General features: G+C 36.1%; 1 protein-coding gene and 1 non-coding gene across 14 annotated transcripts in view; both read right to left on the bottom strand.

Annotated features, from left to right (window-relative positions):
* Positions 1 to 21082, bottom strand: part of CEP112 (centrosomal protein 112) — a 415119-nt gene that overhangs the window by 162920 nt on the left and 231117 nt on the right. The gene's annotated exons all lie outside the window — the stretch shown is intronic.
* Positions 11514 to 11585, bottom strand: TRNAK-CUU (transfer RNA lysine (anticodon CUU)). The gene has a single exon. It is a non-coding gene; the product is annotated as a tRNA-Lys (tRNA).

Consider the following 21082-nt stretch of genomic DNA (forward strand, 5'->3'; position numbering starts at 1 on the left):
TATTTTTAGGAGTTTATTCTTTTACAAATATGCGTGGTACTTTTTAAACGCCCTTGCCATTTTAGTATTTTCAATTCCTTTAACATCTTTAACTTTACGTCCTATACTGTGACTATTTTCTATTCTGTGGCTGGTAATGCCAGCATCTCAAGTCTTTGCAGGTCTCATTCTGCTGTTCAAAACTTTCTAAGACCCTGGTTCCTGGTACTTTGTTTTTTCCCCTACTGTTTTGCATAGTTGTTCTTTTTAAGTGCAAGTTCGTATCTGTTGGAATTGAAAGTGGTTCTCTGGCAATCATGTGACTCTGACAGAGCCCTGGAGATGTCAGCATGTCTGGACGACTTTAGAGTGAGTTCTCAGACTCGTTTTCCAGGACACGGTGACAGTGCGAATCCGGGCCTCAGACACCCACGAGCACTGGCTTCCGGTTATGAATTCTCAGGGGGCACCCCACTCAGCGTGAAGCTTGTTTGTAGTTCACTTGCACATGGTGGGTGTGGCCCTTGGTGTCCCAGCTTTATGCGCAGTAGTAGCCTAGATCCTCTACCTTAAGCAAACCCTGGACTTTGTTTTTCCCCTATGCCCAATAAGAGGCCCCAAACTGAAGTTCAAGTTCACTCAGTTTTAGAAAAGGTCCTCAAGGTGAGAGCTGCCCCGGTGCTCTGCTTACACCTCTGGATTTCTGTTTTCATTTAGATGTTGATATCTGAGTATCCTACCTAACTTCACAGCTTGTGAATACACTCAAAAAGATGTTCTTAAAAAAAAAAAATTGTATCTAGCCTTTTTAGTTGTTTTCAGAGGGAAAGTAGATCAGGGAACCTAGCATGCCAGGCTACCAGATGAATAGTTAGTTCAGGCTAAGGGGACTTGCTGTTGTTGTTGTTATTATTATTATTATTATTGTCTATGCATTAGCTAAGAATGCAGCATTTTCTGAAACACAATGATAACTGTTTTAGGTACTATGTACTTCAACAAGCACTGTATAAACCAACAATTCCTTGACTGGAAACTAGAAGACCCAAAAGTGACAGTAAGGACAAAAGTTACATTGGGATGATGGGAACAGGATACAAAGGCAAATACTGAGAAGTTGCTTTAAAAATCAAAATACCTACAATATGAGATTACCCCGTTTTCCATAAAAATCCTGTACTCACTTATTTTGAATGCTAACAATTTTACAATTTCTATGAGCTAAATAATAATTGCTAGCACTTTGAGTGTTGACTTTGCACCTGCCATCTGATGCAGATTATTTCATTTAAGATGATAGATGCTAAATAAGCCAATATGATAGATACTGTTAAAATCCAAAGTCTTCCTTTACCTTGGATTGGGGTTAGTTCATACTATTTCAGCTACTGGCCCTGCCCCCTCTCGACACTAGATCAGAAGAGACAGGAATGACAGACGGCTGGTCAAACGCATTTATGTTGGAGAAGAAGAAATGGCTGAATGATAGCAAATCTGAGACTGGGAGCTGGAGGTGACAGGGTGCTCCATTTTTATCCTAGAAAAGCTGATTTGAAATAGATGATCCCTGGGAGAAGTGTAAGAGGACTTTATATAAAAGGCTTTTTAAGTGCATTTGCTCCCCTGTTTCCTGGATGTATTGATACCTGGATATTGGTACACAGCTCTAAACCAAGTCTCCTGAAAACAAAGTCTCTTGCTTTCTACTCCTTGTTTTAAGACTCCTCCCCTTTGAACACAATATTTGGGCATAATAAGAGAAGAGACGGTCAATTTAATCACGTTCTGAAACAAAAGAGAAATCTTCTAAGAGCAGATAGGTGTAGGTAGTGACAACAGTTATGTTTTTAGGGGACAAAATAATCTTTTAAAAAACACTCAGTGATATCGATACGGCAGAACAGTCTGGGCTGCTGACTCTGTTTCCCAGAATCAACCGTGGAGAAACCACAGGAGGCGTGAATCTGAGATATTAAGAACGACAACCACCACAACAATAAAAACAACAGAAAAACAAACTCCAAGGAGCTCCCGGGGAGGACGAAGGCTGTCCTGAACTGCAGACCATGCGTCTGCGGAGGGGAAGGAGTTGCAGCCCGGGAAGAAAACCCGGAACCCGTAAGCTGAAAGAAGCGGGATGGCAAGAAAGCTCTGCTCTCTGCCCCCGCCTCTCCCTGCTTAGCCCTGGGGCAATCTCATCTGTCCCACTGCCGTGTTGGAAGCAAGAACCCAACATGGTGTTGCTCTGAGTCTGGTCAAGGCAGGCAGATGCCTTGCTGGGGCGAGGAGCTGAAGAAAGCAGGTGCACACTTAGGGAACTTCTGGGGCACTCACGCTTCTGCACTGTCCCCTCCAGCTTCCAGAACTAATGACATTCAACCTTAGAACACTGCGTCCTCCTACTGCCATTCTGTCCAGGAGGTTAAGGTGAGCTCCTGGGCAGCAGACTTTCCCGGTGGAGGAGTCGTGAGTGGGGAGGTGCAGCAACGGGGGTGCTCTGTCTGAGGGTCCTTAACCTCTTTCTCCTCCTTCTAGGAGCTCATCCAGCAGGTCGGGAGCCTTTTGCTCTTTCAGGAGAAGTGACCGCCTAGACTATCTGATAGTCCCTGGGGAACATAAGCTCCCCGGCCAAACTCAGGATCCCTGCGGAGCAGAACTACTATCAAGAAGCAACAATGAGTGGCACGTGTTACCTGAAGCGGTATAACTGGAACAGGTGCAAAAATATTTTTTAAAAGCATAACAAATATATATATATATGTGAGTATATATGCATAAAAATATACTGAAAAGGGTAAGCAAAGAAATTAGAGACACGAAGCCGAAATAAGAAGTCAGAAAAGAATGAAGAAGTGGAAATGATGGGAGAAAGAAAAGGTCAGCTACAGCCAGAGAAGAGAACTGAATACTGTGCATACGATCAGAAGGAAGAACTCTCCCAGAGGCACCAGGAAAAGGTCATGAGACAGGAACTATGAGAGAGAAGTTGAGATCTGTGGAGGACAGAGGAAGTGACGACATTGGGATAACGGAGTACTACGCTCTGAATGCCAGTGTCCCCACAGAATTCACAGGCTGGGAAGCTAACGCCCAGACTGATGGTTCTAGGAGGTGAGGCCCCTAGGAGGTGATTAATGGCCTTATGAAACGGGACTAGGGCCTTTATAAAAGAGACCCCCGAGAGCTCCCTTGCCCTCCACCATGAGCACACAGTGAGAAGGCATTGCTGCAAACCAGGAGGATGTCCCTCAGAACGTGACCACGCTGCTGCTCTGAACTTGACTTCCAGCACCCAGAGCTGTGACAAATTTCTGTTGTGTATAAGCCACCCAATCTGCGATATTTTGTTGTAGCATCCCGGACAAACTACGTCATGGGGTCTGAGAAAGAGACGCGGAAAGACTGTATCCAAGTTCAATCTGATTTGAAAGTCTTTGCTTTTTATCACATACTACACTGTGTCAAAGTAGTAAGAATTTCTCATGAAGAAGGATATTCATAAGCAGTATAGTATGTATTTTATTCATTTATTCTTACTGTGTACTTCTAATCCTTAACCTTCACTATGATTAGTACAAAGTTAACATCCAAAAGCCACAAGGTCATTAAATCTTTACAAAAAATAAAAAGAACAAAAAAAGTTAGTTTTCCACAGGCACTGACACCACTGCAAACTGAATTTCAATGTTTGTCAATGTACATAAAAAGATTTTTAATGGTATAATCACTGAGTAGATACCGTTCTACCTTTCCCCACATCTAATTTTTTATCTTCAGTCTCATTTATGAGTGTATTTGTTATTTTTAGTGGCTGTTTGGTATTTCATCATTACAGTGTATCATAATTTACTTAATCATATTATTCTTGAATATCTGCCTTATTTCCAATTATTATTACATAGGCGACATCAGTGAATGAATTACAATATTTTGCTTTTTGGTTATAAAAGCCTACAATATTAGGCTTTTAGGCTCACAGCAGTCCTCCACAATTATTTGGAGAAACTCTAAGAATAACTTTTTAACTTTTTTTCCAAATTGCTCTGCAAAAACACTGAACCCACTTCCAATGTGAACAACATGTATATGTGTACTTGTTCCTCCACACCCTTCCAGGGCTGCACTTCATCATTCTGTATATTTTTATCAGTTGACTAGGTATGTAATGGTAACTTAGAGGAAGGCATTTTAAATTGCTGGCAACACTGATATGAACTGGCTTCAATCCAATGGTGATTTTCAAATAGAAAAACTATGCTGGAAAATGTATCAACTAATTATGGAAAACTAAACATTAAATGAAAAAACTTAATGCCAAAGGCTTCCCTTAGGTATTTAATATTTCAATCATTAGCATGTGCTGATAGCTAGACTGATGAAACTGCCAAGATCAATTTGGAATAGATGTGTCATTTTTCTTTAATATTATAAATAGTAAGCTATAAAACTTCATCTATGTGACTGATATGAAAGAGCAGATTTATTCCAAAAATTCAAAATCTAATAAAGGTTGTGTCTCTAAGAGACAAACAGTCAGGACAACTTTTAGTCAAGCTGACTCTCAATTAACAGTTTAAAAACATATAGACCAGAAAACGTGGAAGCAAGCCAAAAGTCCACTGACGGATAAATGGATAAGCAAAATGTGGGATATTATTCAGCCTTAAAAAGGAAGGAAATCCTGCAATATGCTACAATATATATGAATCTTGAGGACATTATGCTAAGTAAAATAAGCCAGTCACCAAAAGACAAATGCTGTATGAGTCTCCTTATATGAGGTACTTAGTCAAAATCATATAGATAGAAAGTATACGGTAATTGTCAGGGGCTGGGGGGTGGGAAGAAAAGAGAGTTATTGTTTAATGGGTGCAGAGTTTCAGTTTTATAAGATGAAAAGAGTTATGTGATGGATGGTGGTAATGGTTGCACAACAAGGTGAACGTATTTAATATCACTGACCTGTACACTTAAAAATGGTTAAGATGGCAAATTTTATATTATGTGTATTTTACCATGATAAAAAAATTTATTACAAAAAACCCCCCAACAACATAAACCAGTTTCCTTAGAAAGTTAATGACTCTTTAAACCACCCTGAATCTGACAAGTCCTAGCAAAAGAAGTAAGAGGTTGAAACATCTTATAAAGGATTATGGATTGCCAGGATTATCATCCCAAACAAAAATTTTAAATGCGCTTTATGAAAGCAAAATGTATTTAAGTTGAGGACATGTTCATGGTTAAGAAATAATCATGTAGATTATTTTCAAAATTGAAAAATTATTCTACAGGCGCTTTTGGAATAAAGACACATTAACAACTTACTGATATATTAGGTCACCTTTGTACATTCATAGAAAGTTTATGGGTAATCATCACAAGCTGAAATATTTTGTTTGTGCCTCTCTTTCATTTATAGTTATGTATAATTCACTATTTATTAAGATCTATGATGTGGAAGCCACTGTGATAAATGACTTCCAAAAAAAATCTTCCCTAAAATACTTTAGACTATAATACATAAGCTACACATACATGTACACACACACACACACACACACAAGGCATGAAGACAAAGGGCCATAAGAGGTCAAAAGAGGGAGCAGTTACTTTGAGCTTGGAAGGATTCTGGAAAACTGAATAAAACTGAATGCATCTGAGATGGACCTTAAGAGATAAATTAGCACCATCTGGGGACAGGGATAGATACAGGACATTTCAGGCAGAAAGAATGAGCCACATGCAAGAAGAAAAACAGAGCATTAAAGAGGAAGAAGGGAAACTCAGAAAAGAGAAAGTTGGTGAGGTTATTGAAGGATTTCAAATGTTAAGCTACATGGGTTGGATTTCAGGAACTGAAGAAGCAGCGACGAGATTTAACTTGGTTGCTGGAGAGGGAATGGGGGCCAGTGAGCCAAGCGATGCCACTGCATTTGTACCAGGAAAGACTAACCCGGAGGCAGTTTACACAATGATTCGGCACACTCAGAGGCAAGAAGGCCAGCAGTGGGGAAAAAGTGGAACAGACGGGAATACAGTCTTAGAGGCAGAATTAAGAGAACTAAGCAGCTAAGTGCATGTGGAAGGCAAGGAGGAGTGAGGCATGCTGGTGACTGAGGATGTTTGTTTCAAGTAGTTTGCCAGACTAGATACACCCTCATGAGATGAAACAACTAGATCCTGTATAAAATTCAATGCTTCTTTCTTTGCTCATTGGAAGTAAGAGAAACATTCAAAGGGAAAAACAAAACAACAAAAACCACATACATGTAAAACTGCATGTGCCAGAAACAGGGTAGTGAGCAGTAAGCACAATCCAAGGCCAGGTACCTTTGAGGGAAAATGCCCTCGTCTGCTTTGCTGCTTCAAGGGAAAGCGATGTGTGAGCTGAACATGAAACCACTGACCAAGGTGGGGAGCCTGGAGCAGGACAGAAGTGGCTTCAGGTCTGTAGTGCTATCAGCTCCCACCTGAAGCTAAAACAAATTCCCTCTGGGGAAAAGCTTCTTCATTTTAATGTCTCCAGGTTTCCACAAATTAAGATAAACCAAATATGAGCTCCTAATAAAAAATTACTAAGTCCCCCCCAAAAACACCATTGGTAAGAGTCAACAGAAACAGATTCCCACAAGCAAGTTCGTCAGATATGGGAATTATCAGAAAAAGAATATAAAATAAACATGTGTTAAGTGTTTAAAGAAACAAAGGATGGAGTCACAAAATGAGTAAACCAGAAGAGATTAAACAAAAATTCCCAGCTTTGAGAAAGAACCAAACATAATTGCCAGAAATAAAAATTTTGTATAAAAGATAGAATGGATGAGTGAAGGCAGCTTGAACAGAGCAGAAGTGAGAAGCAGTGAAACAGGAGATCTTAATAAACCACCCACAATACAGCACAATAATATCAGAAAAACAATAGTGAGACGTTTAAAGCTACAGAAAAGAAAATAAGATCTGATATATACCTAGAGTTCCAGAAGGAGAGGAGAGGGAAGGGAAGATAAGGTAGACATGAAAAGATGATGACCGAGAACTTTCCAGAACTGAGGAAAAGCAAGACTCCACAGAAATAGTGAGCAGGATAAATACCAAGCAAGATGGAAAAATAGAAAAAAAAAAAAAAAAAAAAGAACAGGAAAGAAAGAAAGAAAAGAAATGCACATTTAGATACTGGGTAATGAAATGGCAGAACATGAAAGACAAAGTGAAAAACTTAAAAGCAGACAAAGTGGGTAAAAAACAGATTACACTCAGTAAGTGACACCCCAGTAGCAATAAGCACACCAAGTCCCAGATTTTGGTTTCTCATACCATCCTCCAGTGAAAGGAACCAGTGGTCCTTGGGCAAATGGGCAGAAAATACCTGAGCTGAGCCTGGAACACCCTGCTGTCCTAGAAGTGCACACTGATGGAGCCCAAAGCCCAAAGCCGGAACAATGTGAGAAACTAGCATCAGATTCTATCCCAAGGTGAAATAAATATCCATGAGTACACACTGATATAATGATTTCATTAATAATAAGGGAGAAGAGACAAATCTTCCTTGCAAAAGAATTCCACATTACTATAGAAGGGCATTTTACAAATTCTGATCATCAGAAGATCATCAAAAATAAGGGAAATCTGACAAACAATCACAGTGAAGAGGAGACTAGGGAGATATGACAACTAAAATTAATCTGATGTTCTGGGTGGAATCTTGGAGCAGACAAAACGCATTAGGTAAAAACTAAGGAAATCTGAATAAGGTATGGATTTTAGTTAATGACGGTGCAAAGTTGTAAGCAGCGTACCATCCTAATGTAAGACGTTAATAAGGGGAAACTGGGTGTGAGATAAATGGGAGTTCTCTACACCTTATCCTCTCATTTTCTCCATAAATCTAAAACTGTTTTAAAAATAGTCTACTTTAAAAACTGGGGCAAAAAGAAGCATAGAAAAAAGTGGGAAAGATGAAAAAAGTAAGATGGTATATCAAAAATCACAATACACGTAAATGGACCAAAATTACTAACTAAAAGAGTGTAATAGTTTAAATTTTTTAACACTAAAATTCATCTGTTTTTTACGAGAACAATGAAATTGAAACCAAAGGGATGAAAAAAGTTATACCAGTAAATTATTAATGAAAGGTAGTCTCAAAATAGAGTATCACTAAATGATTTTTTAATGTCATTCACCAGAGAGACACATCTAAGTTTGTACACATGTGATAAAACAACCTTAAAATATATACAACAAATTTAACAGAACTACAGGGGAAAATGGTCAAATCCACCATTCCAGTAAAAGAGTTCATCATACACATGCACATACACATGCCAAATTCAGGTGTCAACATATTGCAAGAAATTGGTGGTATCAAAGATATTCTTTAACAAGATTGCAACTAAATTAAGAACCATGACAAAAATAGCAACAACAAAGCCAAAATAATATCCCATATACTTCGAAATTTAAAATATACACCTTAAATAACTCATGCTTCAAAATGAAGTTAAGATAAAAATTAAATGTACTTGGAAATAATCTCTGGAAGAAGACACACACACTTTTTACATTTGTGCTGTTTTAATTGGGAATGAGGGGGCTAGTGCTGACAGGGGCGCATGGGAGATATTTCACTCTATTTTTATGACTTTTAAATTCTGATTGGTGTTAACACATTTCCTAATCAAATAAATTCATAACATTTAAATTCTGAGAAATGATTGATAATGAAAATACTCCTTATCAAATCCTGAAGGATGAAACTAAAGTGAAGGAAATAAGTGGTTTTAAAAGGCGAATTATTAGTGAAATAGGCAACCAATTTAAGGAATTAGCAAGATAGAACTGTTTCTGGTAAGACTGATGAAGGAAACAGGAAAGAAGGCACAAATAAACAAATATGAGAGATAAAAATAAAGTATGGCAATATTATCTAGAAAAAAGAGATAATAACTAATATTAAAATTTAAGAACGACATAGTACAGATCCATCACAGATCAAAAAGATAATAAGGTGATATCATAAAAATATTATGCCAATAATTGGAGATCCTAGGTGAAACAGATTCCTAGGAAAATACAGAATGAAGAAACAATCAACTAAAACAATCCGATTAAAGAAACTGAAAGAACAGTTAAGAATCTCTGACACTAAGAAAACACTAAGCTCAGATAATTTTATAGGTGAGTTCTAGAAAAATAACCCAGGAGATGGATCATTCTAATCTTTTACAAACTTTTCCAGAGAATAGAAAATGAGAAATATACACTGAAACTATTTCAAAAGTCATAATATTGATACCAAAGGATGACAGGAATAGGAAGAGAAATAAAAATTACAGGCCAACTCAGTCATGAACCAGACATAAAAATCTCAAATAAATTATTAGCAAATCAAGTCCAGTAATGCATAAAAATAAAATATGTAATCAGCAAGTTGCAGAGAATGCAAGGGCAGTATAACATATATAAAATTCTATAAATGCCAATAAATATCAGATTTAGATGAAAAGAAAAAATTCCTAAACTATAAAATTTTTCCAAAACTGACTAGAAAAAACTGCAAAATGTGAATCATCCTATAACCACTAAAAAAATTTAAATAGTAGTCAAAAATCTTTCCAGAAATAAAATATCAAGCCCAGATGGCTTTATTGGCCAGTTCCACCAAATATTCAAGAAACAAATAACTCACTCGTACACTAATTCTTTCAGAGAATAGGAAAAGAAGGATTATTCAGCAACTCAAATTATGAGACTAGCACAACATCAATGAAAAACACATCCAAAAAAGAAAAATCTCAGGTCAATCTCTCTTAACAATTATTAGCAAATTGAATCCAATGATATTACATCATGAAAAAACTGGATGATACATAATGTTGGTTTAATGTTAGACAATAACCTATAATACGATTTATTCCATTTATGCGTTAAAAGAAAAAGCCTTATGATGATCTCAATACACAGAAAAACATTTGATAAAATTCCACCATAGAAACTTAGCAAAATAGGAATAGAAGAGACCCTTCTTAACCAGATAAAAGTATTTACCAAAAACTCAGCAAATTTTATTCATTCTTTATTGTGAAGTTTCAAAATAGCTCTTTTAAAACCAGGAAGAAGCAAAGAATGCCTGCTACCACTACTTGTATTCATAAGTGCATGACAAGAAAAAAAATACGAAAACAAAACTGTCTTTAATCATGGATGTTATAATTGTCTATTGAGAAAAAGTAAAATCAATGCACAAGTTACTAGAAATAATAAGAGAGTTTACAAAGGTATCTGAATCAAAGACCAATGTTTAAAAATCATTTGTAATTTTTATACACCCGAAAAAATTATAAAACACCGTTTATAGCTACGTATAACAAATATAAGTTTCTCAGATATAAGTCTACCAAAAGATGTGCAAAACTCTGAAGAAAAAACTATAACCCTTTTTGAACGACATTAAAGAAGCTCTAAATACCCGAGAGGTACATCGCAGTGATGAAAAGTCTCTCCATCAGCTCTCCCCGAAGTGGTCTACAGAATCAATGCGAGTCCAACTGAAGTTTCAACAAAAGCTTTCCAAAAACTTGGCAAGTGGGATCTAAAATGTACAGGAATGAACACAGTACCATGCTGTTCCTAAAGAAGAACAGGTGCTGTGGCATTCCACCCTGATATCAGGACCTAGAATAATGTTACTGAAATGAACAGTGTTGTATTATCACAGAGACTGGGGAGCCCAGAAACGAGCTCCCGTGGGGCAGGGCTGGCGTTGCAGCTTAGTGGGGAAGTAATGAGCTAGCCTCAAAACTGTGCTGAGATCATAAGTGATTCAAATGGGAAAAAAAGAAATCATATCCCCATCTTACACGATAGACAAAAATAAATCCTCTCCATTCCTAGCTACATGTCCAAGAGAAATAAAACATATCCCCACAAAAACGTGCACAGAATGTTCAAAGCAGCATTATTCATAATAGCCAAAAAGTAGAAACAACCAAAATGTCCATCAATGGATGAATGGACAGATAAAGTCTAGTATATACAAACAACAGAATATTATTCAACAATTAAAAGAAACTGAGAACTAAAACACGCAACAACACATGTGAACCTTGAAAACATACTGAATAAAACTGCCAGTCGCAAAAGACCACATGTTGCATGATTCCACCATATGAACTAGCCAGAACAGGCAAATCCAGAGCGAGGATTTATCAATAGATGAGTGGTCACCTGGGGCTGGAATGTTTCGGGAAAACGGAGAGTAACAGTTAACGGCTATCAGTGTTTTGAGAGGAGGTGATAAAATGCTCTAAAATTGATGGGTGATGGCTGCACAACTCTGTGAATAGACTAAAACTCAACGAACTGTACACTTTAAATGGGTGAATTGCATGGTATGGAAATTACATCTCAACAAAGGATCACTTTAAAAATAATGCTTACTGGATTAGAGACCAAATGTGAAAGACAAAATTTTTTAAAATATGGGAGATGGCTTTTTTTTTTTTTTGGCCGCACATTATGTGGGATCTTAGTTCCCTGACCGGGGATCAAACCCAGGCCACGGCAGTAAGAGTGCCGAGTCCTAACCACTGGACCACCAGGGAATTCCCTGGGAGATGGCTTTTTTACTTCAAGGTAAGGAAGGACTTCTTAAACATAACTCAAAGGGCACTAACTTGAAAAGGTTGATAAATTAGATAAAATATAATTAAGAACCTTCATTCATCAAAAGACACCACAAAGCTAATGAAAAGATAAATCAAAACCTGGAAGGGGAGATTCACAATATAGGTAATTAACAAAAGAATAGTATCCAGATTTTGTAAAGCATACCAATAAATAAAGATAAACAATCCAATAGAAAAATGAGGAAGCAACATGAACAGGAACTTCATAAAAGGCAAAATTTTAATGGTAAACGTATGAAAAAGTATCCTACTTTATCACTCTTCAGAAAATGCAATATCATTTTACAATCACTATATCTGCAAAAATGTAGAAGTCTGACAGTACCAAATGTTGGCAAGGATGGTGCTCTTACACACTACTGATGTGAGTGTAAAGTTGTAAAACCCCACTGTAAATTAATTTGGCTTTACCTAGAAAAGCTGAACATTTTCATAAGCTATGTCCCAACATTTTATAGAGAAAACTCTTCATGTGTACTCCAGGGACATGTTCAAGAATATACATTGTAGCTTTTTTAAAAACTACATAACTAGAGATGGCTCAGGTTTCCATCACAATTAATTGACTGCGGGTCATACAATGGGATATTATATCCAGCAAAATGAATAAACCAGAGCTACACACGACAATGGGTGAATATTACAAATAGAATGTAAGTGAAAATGCAAGTAACAGATTACCTATAATGTGTAATCATATTTATAAAATTAAAAACCAAGCAAAAGTAAAGAGTATGCTGCTTAGAGAACATACACGTGATGAAGCTTTACTGAAAACCATGTTAGGAAGCTATCAACACACAAGAACAACGGCTGACAGGGATGCCAAGAGTGTGGAAGGAAAGAAGAATACAGTAGAGCTGAGAGTTTGAATAATAATGTTTTTCTAACTCTTAACACGGGTGGTTGGTTCATGACGTTCGTTTTGTTTGTATGCATTAGTACTGAAGTGTTATTTATGACATATATTCTTCGTATGTATCAAACACAACATAATAAATAAATTTTAAAAGATGTTGCAGGGGTTTAAGCCCAGGTGGCAAGGAGAATGCTTCTAACAAGGAAAAACTTCTTGTTGTTAAAATAAATTTTAACAACAATTATTTTAATATAGTCTTTCTATTTATTATGAAAATTTTAAAAATCCTACGACAATTTTTCCTTTTGTTGGGGTTATTTCATAGGGAACCCTCAATTTCAATCATGTCTTCAAATACCACATTGTTTCCTTATTCTTTACTTTTATCATGAAAAAAAGTTAATTTAAAATATTATCTTTTCTTCAGAACAACATATTAATAGTTCTAGAATATATTTTAATACTTTATGGTTAATATTAAGGCCACTAAACATTATTTTAAGTCATACAAAATTGATCAAAAATAATTTCTCTATTTTCATTATGCTGGACACAATAAATACATCTTTGGATTTAAGCCTACAGATTAAAGAAAACACATTATTTTAACTTATGGTCTTTTAACCTTCTAAGATTATTTTATAAATATCATATGCAATAGAATGTTCTCTTTTTGTTGTAAACAACTCTCAGAGGAACTTTAGCATAAAAGACAGTTTAACCTTGTAAGAAAACATTGCTTTTGTCTCCCAAAGAAAAAAGTGTCAAAAATAATGATAGATGATTAGTGTGTTTCTAACAAATTAAATACAATAATTAAACACCAATCAGCTCTGTTTTGAACCAGGACAACTGGTGTGTAATGAACACCATGGTTCAGGCAGTGGTAGGATCAAACAATATGGATTAGGGAGGATTAAAGAGAAACAAACAAAATGGTAAGAAGTCAGGATCAGGAGGCTGGAATCCAGTATGATCTGAAGCAGAGGTGCTCACAGAATGGTAAGCATCTCTAGAGGACTCTTGCGTTGACTTAGGTCTCAGGTCTTTCGAGACGTTTGATCCTCAGGTAGTTCAGAACTCTCTGGTCAGCTGTGTCAGTCACTGGTTTGTCTGTCCATCTATGAGCCCATCCAGCTCAACGGCCATTACCTCATCACATCCTATTTTAAGGAGCTGGGTTGTCTATGTCTATTAATGAGCCTCAGCGTCCATTTCTGAAGAGCTGTGTTCTCATCTATACACAGGGCTTATCAAGGAAGCAGACTCCTCAGAGGGACTGCATTTCTAGAGAACAGCCCATGCTCCTCAGTCCTACTCACTGCAAGTGTCCCGCCACAACCAAGGGTGAGGAACCTAAGGACCGGGCCCTGACGCCATCCTCCTGCCTTGCCTACATGTTCTTTGTCTGGTCACAGAGGTTAGAATTAGGACAGAGAACAGTATGGAAGTGCTCTTTTGCTTAGAGTCTATTAATAAGTAGGAGTTCATTATATAACTTAGCTTTATTTATTAATATATTTCCTGTTCTAAATGTGCTTTATGTAAACATTTAAAATTTGTCCTCAGTTAGATGTCTCTAAAGCTTCACTGAGCTTTGTCAACAGAAAATATTGGAAGATAACTTTCAGTGTTGGCAGCTGCCAGCTTACGAAAGGAAAGGGAAAAACTTAACCCATGGATGTTTTTTAAAATAATTTTGTGGGGAAAACAAACTGATGACTAGTAAGATTTTTGTTAGTTATGATATATAATCTAAATATATAAGATACTTGCTATAAATTTATATTATTATATATTTTATTATTAAATATTGTATTTTAAAAATTAAAATACAGATAATAGATTCTTTCTGTTATACTCGATTATTGATCACTCCTTATGTCAGTTATTTTTGAAGCAACTTCAGACTGTTATTCTTCTAGAACTTTCATTTTACTCCAAATGTCTCATTTTATTTTTGAATAAAAGGAATACCTTGAATGAAACATGAATTTGGGGTATTTGATTAAATATATAGAATTGATGTGAAAGTAGATATTCAGACTTCAAGGAAGGATAGCATCTATATTAAAAAGTCAATACAGCAGAAACTAACACAACACTGTGAAGCAATTATACTCCAATAAAGATGTTTAAAAAAAAAAGTCAAGAGTGGGATATATTAGAAAAATGCAGTTGGATCAACAAAAAATAATATTTTGGAAATATCTATATCTAGTTTACAGACATTAAATTTATACCAAGCATAAAACTATATCTTACATGAGATCCAATGTTGATTATAATTTAAAACCTGAAATTCATCTACATAGTTAAAATAAAAGCCTATTTTACTGTATAATTATATCCTACAACATTCAATATATCTTTTCACATATTTTGGAAATTAATGATTTCAAATTAAGCCAAGTATTATAAAATTATTTTACATGTGAGTTCATTTTTTTCCTGAGTTTTAGAATAAAAGTTTATATTTTTTAGTGTTTTTATAGGGCTAAAAAGCTTTTAAAGTGTGTTCCCATAAGCCATAGGAAAGACAGGTAGTTGATAAAAGCAGAAAAGAGAAACATTAAGAGATGCAGGGAAAGTCACATAAAAGTCTGGGTAAGAAACCAGGTCTTCAGATTCCTAGGGCAGCATATTTCCTATTTATAATCTGCTGCATCTAGGCTGCCAATAGAACTTTCTTGACTCATAATGCCTATGTTCTGTCAAATGGAAAACATTAAAAAATCCCTTCAATGACTCAGAGATATTTAGAAAAAAGAGTCAGCAGATTTACCTTATGGTTATTCAAAAATTTCTCTAAGATCCAATATGAATGTTTAGGATATTTAAAGTACATTTGTGTTTCTAGACTCTTGTTCTACAGTTATTAGACCCAGTAATTAAAAATATAATCATTTGCCCACCTTGCAGTTCAGGAAAAATATTACCTCTGCAACTTGTAAAGATGAGAAAGGAGTTTAAACTGCCCCAAATTCCAAATGAATAGCTTAGCTCTGGAAGGAATTCTACACACAAAAGTAAAATGTGGTATCGTTGACCACAATGACACTACTAAATTACATGATGAAGGAGAGGATAGAGCCGAACATACAGGAAAGGCAAGAAAAACTTTAATTTGATTAAAACTTTTTAGAACAATTAATACTCAGTTTTGGAACATACTACAAAGGGCTTACGTCAAGAAATAAATATATTTTTTACCTGCAAAAGAAGAGAGCACTCTAGTTGGAGAATAAAAAAGAAAAAAAGAAATAGGGTGAAAGTACAAGAGAAAAGCACTCATTAATTTACATGCCTATCTGGAGAAAAAAAACTTCAAAAGGAGAAGCAGAACATATAATGAGTCACATGAACTGGCAAATATTAAGTCTGCATTTGTTTTTTGTGAATAATGATGATACTACTAAAAATTCATAACTGATATTGAAATTTATAGTTTTATTCTAAAAGAACCACCCAAATCATCTAACTGAAAATAGGTCTTGAGGAAAGTGAGTGAAAACCAACAGCAATTTGCTTTTAGGTTAAGTTACAATTAATAGGGAAAAAAGGAAGTTCATATTGCATTGGCCTATTTTGGAAACTTGCAAATGAAATGTCTACTACCCTTAAAATGACTGTGTATGAGCATTTATTTTATAGATTAAATATATTAATAATGAACAGAAGCACAAAATATAAATATGTATATATTTCCTAGACTCGCATGGAATTATAAAAGTGGGACTAGTCCCCTTGAGAATTAGGACACTACAAAGACACTATCTTCAAACAGCACTTTTAATAATCTCATCTTGAGAATGCAAAATAAAGTATTAAAGAGCAAACACGGACGTATTATCCACAACTCACTTTGGTACAATATCAGGGCTAACGAACCGGAGGACCACATGTCGGGAACATGTTATTTGCAGCATCTAGAAACACTTAAAGCTATTCCTTTGACAGAGTGTTTCCAGGAGCGACAGGTAACCTATTTGGCCTTGGAAGAAAAATAAAATTCAGGCTAGGTTCTTCTTCACTAGAAAACTTCTTCTATAAAGAGTGACGTCAATTCAAGTAATCGGAAAGCAGATTTTCAGCATTCTCTCCACTTACTATACTTCCCTTTTCCAGGAAAGCAAAGAACCAGTTTTCTGCTGGTTCTCTATTAGCCTCTCTATCCAAACATTCTATATGCATTAAGGTCACAAGAGCCCAAATGTTATACTAGTGCCATTAAGAAAACACTAATTACTGTGCTAATAACCAGTTGACTTGACTAAAGCAGGCTATTCAGAAGTTTTGGCTGCTTAATTAAATATAAGAAAATCTAGAACACTCTGAGCTTTAAACAATGAGCCAACGGAAGGGAGGGCCGCCTGCCTCTGGTGAAAGTCCAAGCTGCCTGCAGGCCTACCGCTGTCAGAATGGACACGGTGCGTGCTCTCTTATTCTTATTGTTTCTAACAGCATTTCCTCCCAGTCACGTGTACTTTTATGCATTGTGTGCGCTACATACAACCAATTCTTTAAATCTACGCAGAAACTAAAGCAGAAAAATCACATGATAGGTTTTAAGTCAGTACCATGTAAACACCAGGATTTCTAGCATAATATTCCTGTCCTCCCACTCACTGCAGAAAATAGTGTAATTCTTGGTAGATCTACTTCTAGGAATTTTGAAAGAAGCTCAAAGTAAGTATCCTTTTAAAGCCATGAAGGCATCGGCAGTGAATATCTCCACACAGTAGCACAGTATCCTCCTATGTCAACTTGACCTTAAAAGACAGCTTTGAGATGGAAGTACAGTTACTGCCAGGTGGGCCTTCCCAAGATCTCTTAGGTGTTAGAATACCTTGTATTAGGTGTAGGGTAGAGGGTCAGAAGAGAGAGGGAGATTACCTCACTCTTAATCCATCCCACTCAGGAAAGCATCCTGGATGATTCTGATGTCCATACAGCAACCCCAAGAAATGGTGAAAAATAACTTAATTTACTACAATAATTTGTACTTTTGTACATGATCTGCTACTTGCTGCTTTTACTTCTCTATTCATAAATGAAATCACTTAATATAAAAAGAAATTGTATGGGTAAAGCCAATGCAAATAACTAGGGAAAAATGCACTAACTAAATCCAAGGTGATATTCTTTGCCTCTGCTTATAAACATAAGCAGAGGCAAAGAATATCATTGTTAATTTTTTCATAATTTAGGATTTTCAGTTTAAAATTACTTTCAAACATTTTTGTAGGTTTTTTTTTTTTAGCTGAGACTCAATAAAAGTATAAAAAAGGTTGTTCTTAAATATATTCAAGTGTATATTCAAAAGGTATACATAGATCTATCGTAACTGGCATACCGACATTAGAAACAGGATTCATAACAATGATATAATATAAAAATAAAGGCTTTCAATGAATTTATAGATAGATCTTACTATCTTACTAAATATAATGTTAAACTCTTTTCAACATTATATTCTTGCATCTGGCAAAACTAGACAGTTATGAGATCTCAGTAAAGTTATACATCTTAGACATACAAACACAGCCTCAGGCACACTGATCCTAATTATAACACTTTTAAAAACAAACTGAGGAACAAAGGCTACCTAGGGTCAAGATCATGGATATCAACAGTTTTTCAAAACCCAAAGGAAAAAGTGCTATGAGTAAATTTAGAGATGAACATCAGCAAAAAAATAAACGTTTCAATTCGCTTAACATTTTTTTGATAAACATGTGAATTGAGTTTTTTCCAGTAAATACTAATCAACATCCAACGGATTTTAAAACTGATAGTTTTGTTAAGAAAAATGTTCTACTCAATTTAATGCAGAGCTCTTCCAAAACCACTCTGTAATGAAAAGGTCCATGTAACCATCTATAACTTCCACTAGTCAGTATCTAAGCTCCCAAGGCCTGTTAAACTCTTGGTAGCCGACTACGTGCTCAGCGCAGAGAACAAAGTCACCTGACAGCTTATGAGACAGATGATTTACGAGATTATTGTCCTTGTTGTTAACCTAAAAGGTTCAGCAGACCCTCCTACCTTGTCTCCCCGATTCCACCTCAGGCACAAGCTCGCGCTTGCCCCGTCCACTCACCTGCCTGTCCCCGTTAAGCAAGTGCTCACCTACAGGACACATGCCAGAACGCAGCTTGCCTCCAAGCCAGGCTCGCAGCCACGGACCTTGGTTGTGGCCTGTCAGGCTCAGCTGCCTGACTAATCCTCCGTGTTACCCTAGATCTCGGATACTTATTTGCTTCATAATCTGAGATTTGGATTCCTGATTTCATGCATGTTTCAAAACTAAGGTTACTACTCACTCCCCAAACCTGCTGTCATGATTAGATTCTTGACTTTATGTGATTACATCCTTTTTATCTCTTGTTTTAACTACCTGGACTTTTGAAAACCTTTTCCTGACCTCTTGATCTGACTTCATTCTCCTAAAACTGATCTACTTGAGTTTCTGACCCCCCCAATAATTTAACGGTCCATGTTAATACCTAGCTACCTAGGTTTCTGGTCTCCTTCCCCTGTGTCTTCTAGAATACTGAAAATACTAGATTTATTCTCAGACCATTTATTGAGACATTTATCCCCAAAGAAACCAGCAAACCCTAAGAAAGCATTAGGATGAAAAGAAATACCTGCAAAGTGTTGAAACAGAAATACATGTTGCTATGGATACAGAACTCTATTTATGACCTTAATTCTATTCTATGCAGTTCCAAAGCAAAGCAGCCAATAAGGAGGCAGAAACTTAACTAAAAAAATGTGATCAAAGAAATCAGAAAGTAATTATTTGTATTAGCAGGAAATTAAATAAAGTGGTTTTTGTTTGTTTTAATTGTCTGCTCAGCACGAGATGACTGGAATGTCGGTATATGCCATACACTAATTTCATAAGTCAAAAGGAAAAAAATTTTCCCAGTTCTGTATGATTATGATTGAATGTATGCAATAAAGTGGATGCTGTTAATTAAAATGTTATGCATAAGGCAAACCACTTGCATTTCAATTCTACATTTTAGAAAACCATTGTGTGCGTACTTGTGTGTGTATGTGTGTGTATTCTTTATGCTTCAAAATTTTACAGGCAGTTTCACAGATTTATTTGGAATCCTTATAATAAATACGTAGGTATTATCATTTCCATGAAAATGATTAAATGGGTGCTCTAAAAGATTGGGTTAAGGTATCTGTTCTAAGTTCACAAACCTTGCAAGCAGCAATCAGGACTGGCTCCCAGGCACCTAGCTGTCCTCATCTGCTCCATTAGACAGCTTGATTAACACTTCCTGCTCTAGAACTCACAGAAATTCTGCACAGAGGCTTAGACTCAAGTGACTGAGGCACTTAAATGTTTAATTAAATGACCATTATTTATTTTATTTTATTTTTCAAACAGTTGCCTCCTGGATCAATAAAAATGATTCAACTAACATGTCAATGCTAAAGAAATCTAAAATAACATTAGTGGGAAAAGCATACGTTAGAGTCTTCCCCATGGAGTGATTTCCCATGCATTAGTGAAATTACCCATCTGAAATAATACTATTTTATTACAGTATGATATTTTGCTTCTCACCTCAGATTTTACTGCATCATGAAATTACATTTTAACACGATATTCAAGATTTATTAAGAAAGTCTTGCCTCAATCAGTCTTCTATTTATTTCTGCTAATATTTCAGTTTTTCATGCAGTTTCTATTTCTCAGAGCATTCTTATAATCCTTATACTTGGATTTCATATCTTCAACTCCCTACAACACTGACTACTGTATCATGGGGCCTGTCTAATGCACTTTCTTTTTTTAATTTTTATTTTATATTGGAGTATAGTTGATTAACAATGCTGTGCTCGTTTCAGATGTAGAGCAGAGTGATTCAGTTATACAGATACAGGTATCTATTCCTTTTCAAATTCTTTTCCCATTTGGGATATTACAGAATACTGAGCCGAGCTCCCTGTGCTATACAGTAGGTCCTTGTTGGTTATCTATGTTAAATATATTATAGCAATGTGTACATGTCAATCCCAAACTCCCAATCTATCCCTCCCCCACCCCGGGCACTTTCCCCCTGGTAACCATACTTTCATTCTCTAAGTCTGTGAGTGTTTCTGTTTTGTAAATAAGTTCAGTTGTATCATTTTTTTAGATTCCGCATGTAAGTGGTATCATATGGTATTTGTCTTTCTCTGTCTGACTTACTTCACATAGTGTGGTAATCTCCAGGTCCATCCATGTTGCTGCAAATGGTAATGCACTTTCTATGCTGATGAAACTATGCCTGTGTTCTGTTTTTCACCTTGGCGTCACTCTTATTTGAAGCACCTATGGCCACCACTGAGGAGCACGGATAAGGTTTCCCTCTGCAACCTTAAGTTATCCATCCCAATTATCACTCCAACTGATGAGTATCCTTGTCTTCTTAATTCTAAAATGTATATAACTTCGTTGCACCAATGACAGAAATACTTTACTGGCCATTCTTATAAGAACACAGTATGATGTTACCGTGAGATGTTTCTACAGGACGCAAGA

Source organism: Eubalaena glacialis, chromosome 19 (assembly GCF_028564815.1).
Source record: "Eubalaena glacialis isolate mEubGla1 chromosome 19, mEubGla1.1.hap2.+ XY, whole genome shotgun sequence".
Taxonomy (NCBI): domain Eukaryota; kingdom Metazoa; phylum Chordata; class Mammalia; order Artiodactyla; family Balaenidae; genus Eubalaena; species Eubalaena glacialis.